At 36.1% G+C, this 8,749-nt stretch overlaps 1 non-coding gene across 1 annotated transcript; it reads right to left on the bottom strand.

Moving 5' to 3' along the window:
• Nucleotides 1–838: 838 nt before the first annotated feature.
• On the bottom strand, nucleotides 839–943 carry LOC115290959. The gene has a single exon (XR_003908328.1). It is a non-coding gene; the product is annotated as a U6 spliceosomal RNA (small nuclear RNA).
• Nucleotides 944–8,749: the final 7,806 nt, after the last annotated feature.

The raw sequence follows: 8,749 nt of genomic DNA, 5'->3' as shown, positions 1-8,749 counted from the left end.
CTTAAAAACGAAACATGATGATTGAAGATTGAATGAAGAAGGAAGTGGTGTAAATGATATAAACATCTCATATACTGAACAAATCAACAAGCTATATTTGAAGTTAGTAAAGCATTTCTATGTTACACTGGGAGAATCAGAGATAGGAATACTGAAAAGAAGATGCCCAACAGGGAAGGAGCGTGTACAGGCTGAATTTGTACGGAAGTAGTAAATGATCCACCAAACGTGCATGAAACGTTTACAAATGTGTTCACATCAAGAAGGAGGTGGAAAGTGGCTGAGAAGAGAGTATGTTACTTCTCGCTTTGCCTCACCCCTGCACCACACCCAGTGCCATGTGTTCCCATTGCAATTAAAAACTGGAAAATCGGAAATAAGTATTTATGCACTTGTGAAGTAAAATATTATGCAACTATTCAAAATGTCATCGTTGTGGAAAACTAATGACATGGAAAATGTTCATAATACATGGCCATTGTGGCTGTTGGCAAGAATCTGAAAAAGGTTTAAAGTCCACATGTGGGCAAAATAAGCCAGACCGCGTTCAAACAGATTGTTTCATTCATGGCCTGATATATGTTTTAAATCGCTTGTTTTATCAGCTATAAGATTTCTTAAAAACTTGCTGGAAACAGTCAAGTTCCAATGAAAGTATAAAAATTGTAGCAAAGTACCCACATTTTTAATCCCTTAGTGATAACACTCTAGAGTATTGTCTTTCAGGTATTTATCTACAAATTTATAAATTTTCATTCTATACATAGATACACACATATAGACACGCACACATATGATTCCATTAAAACAGAATAATACAACTCCTACTACTCTATAAAAATAATAGGAATGCTTCAAAAATATCTGTGTCATTCTAGCACAAGGACATTGATAATTTTTTCTGTACCCTTCTAGGTTTAAAACTGCCATATAGTGAAGATAGTGTTTAAAATATTATCAAAATTATAAAACTTTTGAATTTAAAATGGGTTCAAAGACAATTAGCTTAAAAAGCCCAAAAGGCTTTATTGAGTTAACAATAAGTTTAAAAAATGAAATTAATTTTAAAGCATTGATTTTTTTTCCTAAAAGAGTAAGACATTTAAATTGTTTTTTAATTCAGTGTTTCAACTCAAGAAATAGAAATTAACTCAATTTAGCTTTTCTATAGTGTTTGCAAATAGGTCTTAATATTCATATGGCCTAAACAGTGCAGCATGCCAACTCCTGGTGGTTGGCCGGTCCCCAGAAAGCTGAATTGGGCAGTCAGCAGGCTTTCCTTGGACAACATTGCTCGGGAATCGGTGATAAGGGAGGAGTGCCACTTAGTGCTTGAGATTCCAAAAGCATCATTGGAAATGATGGGTCTGTGCATACATCCCTTTAAAAGGATGGCATTGAAGTGTTAGGCTAACCTTTATTCTAGGTTAATGTCATTTTGGAAAAGCTTCGGTCACCAGCTCTAATTGGTGCCACCTCCTGGAAGGCTGCCATCCTAGTTTCAGTATCTACTATCTTCCTCTTCTGTGCTTCCTCTTGATGCAAAGACCCTGCCTTCATCAGGAACTGAGTCCAGTGGACCCTCTGGGACACTGACAAGTTATAATCTTGTGTGAGAAAAGGAAGGGTCATGCTCCTAAATGAGGACACAGAGTGGGGAACCCAGGCTTCTGATGAGGCAATGTGATTCGTGGAAGCATTTATTAAACCTCCCTGATGTGTAAAGCATATCCATCAGTGAATCAGGTTTTTGTGTTCCAAGCCTAGGGCCCTTTAGGTAATAATTAGATGATCTTAGGTAATTGATCTAACCTCAAAGTGACTCCGTGTCTTAAATGCAAAGTGGGGACAATAAATACCACCTGGGTAATACAGTTTTTAAAATGCTTTCTTGATGCAGTTTTGAGGCCCAGGCTAGAGGCTAGTCAGTTCCTGTTCATTTATTTTTTTTAGTGTTTATTTATTTGAGAGAGAAAGAGAAAGAAAAAAAAAAAAGAGCATTTGGGGAAGCGGTAGAGAGACAGAGGGAGAGAGGGAATCCCAAGCAGGCTCTGCACCATCAGCACAGAGCCCAAGATGGAACTTGATCTCTTGAACCATGAGTTCATGGTCTCAGCTGAAATCAAGAGTCTGAGGCTGAACTGACTTAGCTACCCAGGCACCCAGTTCTCTTTCTTGAGAAGCCAATTGAGTCCACGCCCCAATCACCTCCCTTATCAAACACTCACACTTCTGGCCCTTACAACTCACCTGATCATTTGAGGGCCAGGTAACTGACAACCCTTTGATACCCTTTATGATGTAGAGCCTGTTGAAAGATTTTAAATTAGCCAATCCTAAGTCTGCTGGCCCTACTTCTCTCTTCCTGTAAAAATCACAAGGTGCTTGTCTACCATTCCCTTCCCTCCCTCTCCTTGGTGACAGACCCTCGTGCTCCACCTGACTGGTCCTGCATGGCATGCTCTACTCTCTTCAGGGGAGCATCAGTATAACAAAACTGTAAAACTCTTTCTGTTTTCTCTCCCTTAATATGTGTCTGGACTCACCATACTTCACCCAAGGTAATATGGTTAAAAGAGCCTGCCCTCCATAACTCAGAGTGACTTGGAGACATGTCAAGATAATGGATATGAAAGCCCATGAACAGGTGGAGGGATTACAGACATGTAATATGGCTGAAGTGCTCTATTCAGTAGTGGAGAGAAGCATATAATCAGGTGACATACACACGCTTCGGTAGACATCATTAGTGCTCATCAGTATTGAATCCTCTCCTTACTGGGCCCACTAGAGACCCTGTCTCTTAGCTCTCTTGCACCTGAGCAAAACCAAATGACTATTTCTGGCCAAAGGTTATGAGTGGAAATGACATGTTTCACTTCCAAACTGAGGCCAGGGAAAACCCTGCAAGATATTCTAACTCTACCTCCATTCAGCACTGGGTATGGGAACCATGCATGGAGATTGCAGAACCAACCATGAGACCTAACAGCCTAGATCTTTGACTCAGTACATGCTTGGGAGTCCCTGAAAGTTAAGACAACCTCTAGCAAATTTTACTTGAGTGAGAAATAGATTTAGACTATATTCTGCTGGAATTTGGGGTGTTTTATAGATATTTAAACACACACACACACATACACACTAAGAACAGCAATATGGCTATAGATTCAACAACTTTAAATAAAATGGGAAACTTTTTTTAAAAACACAATTTACCATGGGGCACCTGGTTGGCTCAGTCAGTTAAGCGTCCAACTTCAGCTCAGGTCATGATCTCGTGGTTCTTGGGTTTGAGCCCCGCATTGGGCTCTGTGCTGACAGCTCAGAGCCTGGAGCCTGTTTCATATTCTGTGTCTCCCTCTCTCTCTGACCCTCCCCTGCTCGCACTGTCTCTGTCTCTCAAAAATAAATTTAAAAAAAAAACACTAAAACACACACACACACACACACACACACACACACACACACACAAATTTACCAAAAGAGCAGAAAAAAGAAATGGGAAATCTGAATAGCAATAAGCCTATTAAAACAATTGAACATAAAAGAAAGTTTTTTTTAATTTTTTAACGTTTTTTTTGAGAGAGAGAGAGACAGAGCATGAGTAATGGAGGGGAAAGGAGGGGCAGAATCTAAGACAGGCTCTGGGCTCTGAGCTGTCAGCACAGAGCCTGATGTGGAGCTAGAACTGAGGAACAGCGAGATTATGACCTAGACTGAGGTTGGACACTTAACTGACTGGGCCACCCAGGTGCCCCTTAAAAAAATTTTTTAATGTTTATTTATTTTTGAGAGACAGACAGAGCAGAGTGGGGGAGGAACAGAGAGAGAGAGAGAGGGAGACACAGAATCTGAAGCAGAAGCTCAATGTGAGGCTCAAACTCATGAACCATATGATCATGACCTGACCTGAAGTCTAATGCTTAACAGACTGAGCCACCCAGGCACCCCCCCCTAACAAGTGAACTTTTAATTAAAAACCTCTTAATAAAGAAAACTCCAAGCACAGGTGTTTTCACTGGTTAAATCTATCAAACATTTAAGAAAGAAAGAATACCATTCCTACCCCAAGATCCTTTCTCTAAAGAGAAAATGTAAGAATTTGCAATTCTTCTTCCTGTTATTTGGCTCTTCCTCACTGCTAGCTGATTTGTTTTCAATTGTCCTTGTTTCCTTGATTTAAAAAATTTTTTAATTCCAGTGTAGTTTGCATATAGTGTTATATTATTTCAGGTGTACAATATAATGATTCAGCAGGTCCATCCATCACCTAGCACTCATCAAGGTAAGTGGTAACCATCTGGTAACCATCAGTGTGTTCTGTAGAGTTCATAGTCTATTGTGGTTTATTTCTGGGGGTGGCTTGTTTTTTTTTCTTTTGTTTTTTTTCCTCAAATTCTACATATGAATGAAATCATATGGTATTTGTCATTTTCTGATTGGTTTATCTTCGTTATTAACATCTTGCTCTCTAGATCCATTCATGTTCTTGCATATGGAAAGAGTGCATTCTTTTTTATAGCTGAGTAATAGTTCTTTTATATAAATATATACATATATATTCATAGATATGTGTGTGTGTGTATGTGTATCCCACTTTTTCTTTATCCGTTTATCTATTGTTGGAAATCTGGGCTTTTACCATAGTTTGGCTATTATAAATAATGCTGCAACAAACTTAAGGGTGCATAAATCCCTTCAAATTACTGTTTCATATCCTTTGGGTAAATACCTAGTAGTGAAATTATTGGATCATATTGTTACTGAGTATATAAGTTATTTACAGATTTTGGATTTTAACCATTTATCAGATATGTCATTGCAAATATCTTTTCCCATTCAGTAGTCTGTCTTTTAGTGTTGTTGGTTTTTCTCTTTCCTGTGCTAAAGAATTTTTTGTTTATTTATTTATTTTTGAGAGAGAGAGAACCAGGGGGGGACAGAGAGAGAGAGAGAGAGAGATAAACTATCCAAGCTGACTCCACATTCAGTGAAGAGCCCTATGTGGGGCTTGATCTCACAACCACAAGATCACCACCTGAGCCAATATCAAGCGTTGAACACTTAACTGACTGAGCCACCCAGGCATCCCAGAATATTTTATTTTGATGAAGTCCAAATAGTTTATTTTTTGTTTTTGTTTCCCTTGGCTCAAGAGAAATATCTAGAAAGATGTTGCTATGACTGATGTCAGAGAAATTACTGCCCGTGTTCTCTTCTAGGATTATTACGGTTTCAGGACTCACATTTACATCCTTAGTCCATTTTGAGTTTGTTTTTGTGGTTGGTGTAAGAAGGTGGTTCAGTTTCATTCTTTTGCATGTATCTGTCCAGTTTCCCCAGCACCATTTGTTGAAGACACTGTCTTTTTCCCATTGGATATTCTTTCCTCCTTTGTTGAGGATTAATTGACCATATAATTGTGAGTTTATTTCTGGGCTTTCTATTCTGTCCTATTGATGTATGTGTCTATTTTTATATAGTGTTTTGATCACTACAACTTTGAAATATAACTTGAAGTCTGGCATTGTGATGACTCCAGTTTTGTCTTTCCTTTTCAAGACTGCTTTAGCTATTTGGGGATTTTTCTGGTTTCATACAAAATTTAGGATTTTTTTTCTAGTTCTGTGAAAAATGCTGTTGATATTTTATAGGGATTCCATTAAATCTGTAGATTCCTTTGGGTAGTAAGACATTTTAAACAATATTTGTTCTTGCAATATGAGCATGAAACACCTATCCATTTCTTTGTGTCATCTTCAATTTATTTTATCAGTTCATCATAATTTTCAGAGTATGGGTCTTTTACCTCTTTAGTTAAGTTTATCCCTAGGTATTTTTCTCTCTTTTGTGCAATTATAAAAGGGATTGTTTTATCAATTTCTCTTTCTGATGCTTCATTATTAGTGTATAGAAATGCAACAGGTTTCCTATATATTGATTTTATATCCTGCAACATTACTGAATTCATTTATCCATTCTAGTAGGTTTTTGGTGGAGTCTCTAGGGTTTTCTATCATATCATCTGCAAATAGCGAAAGTTTTACTTTTTTCCTTGCCATATTTTGCAATTTATTTTATGAGGTTGGTATTAGCCTGATACCAAAATAACTAGACAAAGATAGTATAAAAAAACTGAAGACCTTCATGAATATAGAGGCAAAATTCCTTAGCAAAATACTAGCATATCAAGTAAAGAAATGTATAAAAAGAATATCATATCAAAACAAAGTGGGACCTATGCAAGCATTAAATGATTAGCATGAAATTTTAAAACGAGTCAATTTGGTTTACCATATTGAAAAAGCAGTGGAGACAAAAACACATACGATCCTATCAATAGATGGAGCAAAATCATTTGACAAAATGTAACACCTACTCTCTTCCTTTAACTTGGTAAGGAGTATCTATGATGAATCTATAACTAATATAATATTTAATGGTAACAAGACTATTTTCCCTTAAGGACAAAAAGAGGCAAGGATGTTTTTTCTCATTACTATTATTCAGCATTGTACTCAGAGGTCTAAGCTAGCTCAATAAGGATAGAAAGAAAGACATACAGATTGAGAGAAAGAATAAAAATGTTTTTATTCAAAAATTTTATATGAAGAAATTCTGATACATCTAGAGAATAATCATTTTTTTATTAGAGAGAGAGAAAGAGCACGAATGAGGGAGAGGGGCAGAGGAGAAACAGATCATCTTAAGCAGGTTCCACATTCAGTACTGAGCAACGTAAGGCTCATTCTCACCACCCTGGGATCATGCTCTGAACCAAAATCAAGAGTTAGAGACTCATCCAACTCAGCCACCCAGGCACCTATTAGAGAAAACCTTAGAGCTAATAATTAATTGAACAGAATTTCAGGAAACGAGATACAAAAATCAATTCTATACTAAGAAAAAGCAAATTAAAAATTGAATTGAAAAAATTACTATTTAGAACAGCATCCAAAATTGAATACTTAGGAATAAATCTAACAAAATATGTGCAAGTTTTATTTATTTAATACTGTAAAACTTTGCTGAGAACAGAATGGGGGCACCTGGATGGCTCAGTCTGTTAAGCGTCCAACTTTTGATTTTGGCTCAGGTTCATGATCTCACAATCCTTGAGAGTCCTACATTGGGTGCTCTGTCTCTCTCTCTCTCTCTCTCTCTCTCTCTCTCTCAAAATAATAAATAAGTAATTTTAAAATACTTTAAAAAAGAAAAGAAATAAAAGAATTATAGAATTTGGTTTCAAGATTTATAAAGTCCAAGTAAGACACAAGGATAAGCAAATAAATCAATGGGAATATATTCAGAGTCTGAAAATAGACCTGCATGCATATGATCAATGAATTTTCAGAGGCCAAGATAATTCAATGGGGAAAGATAGTATTTTCAACAAAAAGAGCTGGAAAACTGGGTATCTATATAAAATAAAGCCTTATACCATACATAAAAATTAACTTGAAATGATTATAGGCTTAAATGTGAAAAGCTAAAACTCTAAAAGTTTAGAAGAACGCATAGGAAAAATCTTTGTGACCTTCAGAGAGGCAAAGAGTTCTTAGACTGAGGAGAAAAAACACAAGCCATAAAAGAAAACACTACTAAATTGGACTTCATAAAAATTTAAAAATTTGTTCTTCAAAAGACACTAAATAAAATAATGACAGTCTATGATATTATATTTCAATACATATATTTGAGAAATGATTTGTATCTTACAACCCAACCATATGAAGACACATTCAATTTTTAAAATGGACAAAATAATTAAACAGAAAGATCAAGAAAAAGCTATATAAGCACCTCACAATATGCCACAAACCATTAGTCATTGGGAAATGCAAATAAAAACTATTGCATACAATAGGATGGCCAGAATTTTAAAAGACTGGGAATTCCAAGTGTTCATCAGGACATGGAGCAACTGGAACTCTCATATAGAAGTATGCCACTTTGGCAAATAATGGATTAGTTTCCTATAAAGTTTGGCATAACTTTACCATGTTTACCACCAATTCTACTCCTAAACATTTACCCAAGAGAAATGAAGACATATATTCACATAAAGATGTATTCAAAAATGTTCTTAATAGCTTTATTCATCATAGCCCCAAACTGGCATCCACCCCAATATCCATCAACAGGTGAATAGATAAATAAATTGTGTTATATCTATACAGCAAACACTATCTTCTTATAAAAAGGACTAACTACTGATGCATGCATCAAAAAGGATATAGCTCAAAAACATTGTCAGGAAAAAAACTACAGAGTATGTACTGTATGATTCCACCTATGTGAACTTCTGTAATATGCAAATCTAATCTATAATCACATAAAGATCAAGGATTGCCTGGACCAAATATGTGGCCACAGAGATGAGCTACAAAACATAGGAAGGGCCCTTCTGGAACGATAGAAATTTCTACCCTTAACGTGCTTGTGGTTACATGAGTGTACATATTTACCCAAACTCAATGAATTGGAGTAGTTAAATCTTACAGTAGTTAAATCTTAATGATGTAAATTGCATCTCAACAAAGTTTATTTAATTTTTTTTAAAAAGGTAACCAGTGGAAGGTACAGGAGGTTTCTCAATATGAAAATAAACAGGAACTGAAATGTATTTTGAATTTGTATTTCATGGTAAAAATAGAGGAAAAAAAAAAAGGACTCTAATCGTGTTCAGATGCCTGTATCCATCTCTGAGTAATGTGATTATAGAAGGAAGTCAGTACGCAGGCCC

Source organism: Suricata suricatta, chromosome 4, assembly GCF_006229205.1.
Source record: "Suricata suricatta isolate VVHF042 chromosome 4, meerkat_22Aug2017_6uvM2_HiC, whole genome shotgun sequence".
Classification (NCBI taxonomy): domain Eukaryota; kingdom Metazoa; phylum Chordata; class Mammalia; order Carnivora; family Herpestidae; genus Suricata; species Suricata suricatta.
Note: the sequence above shows the minus strand (reverse complement) of the source record. Positions and strands in the feature narration are given on the sequence as shown.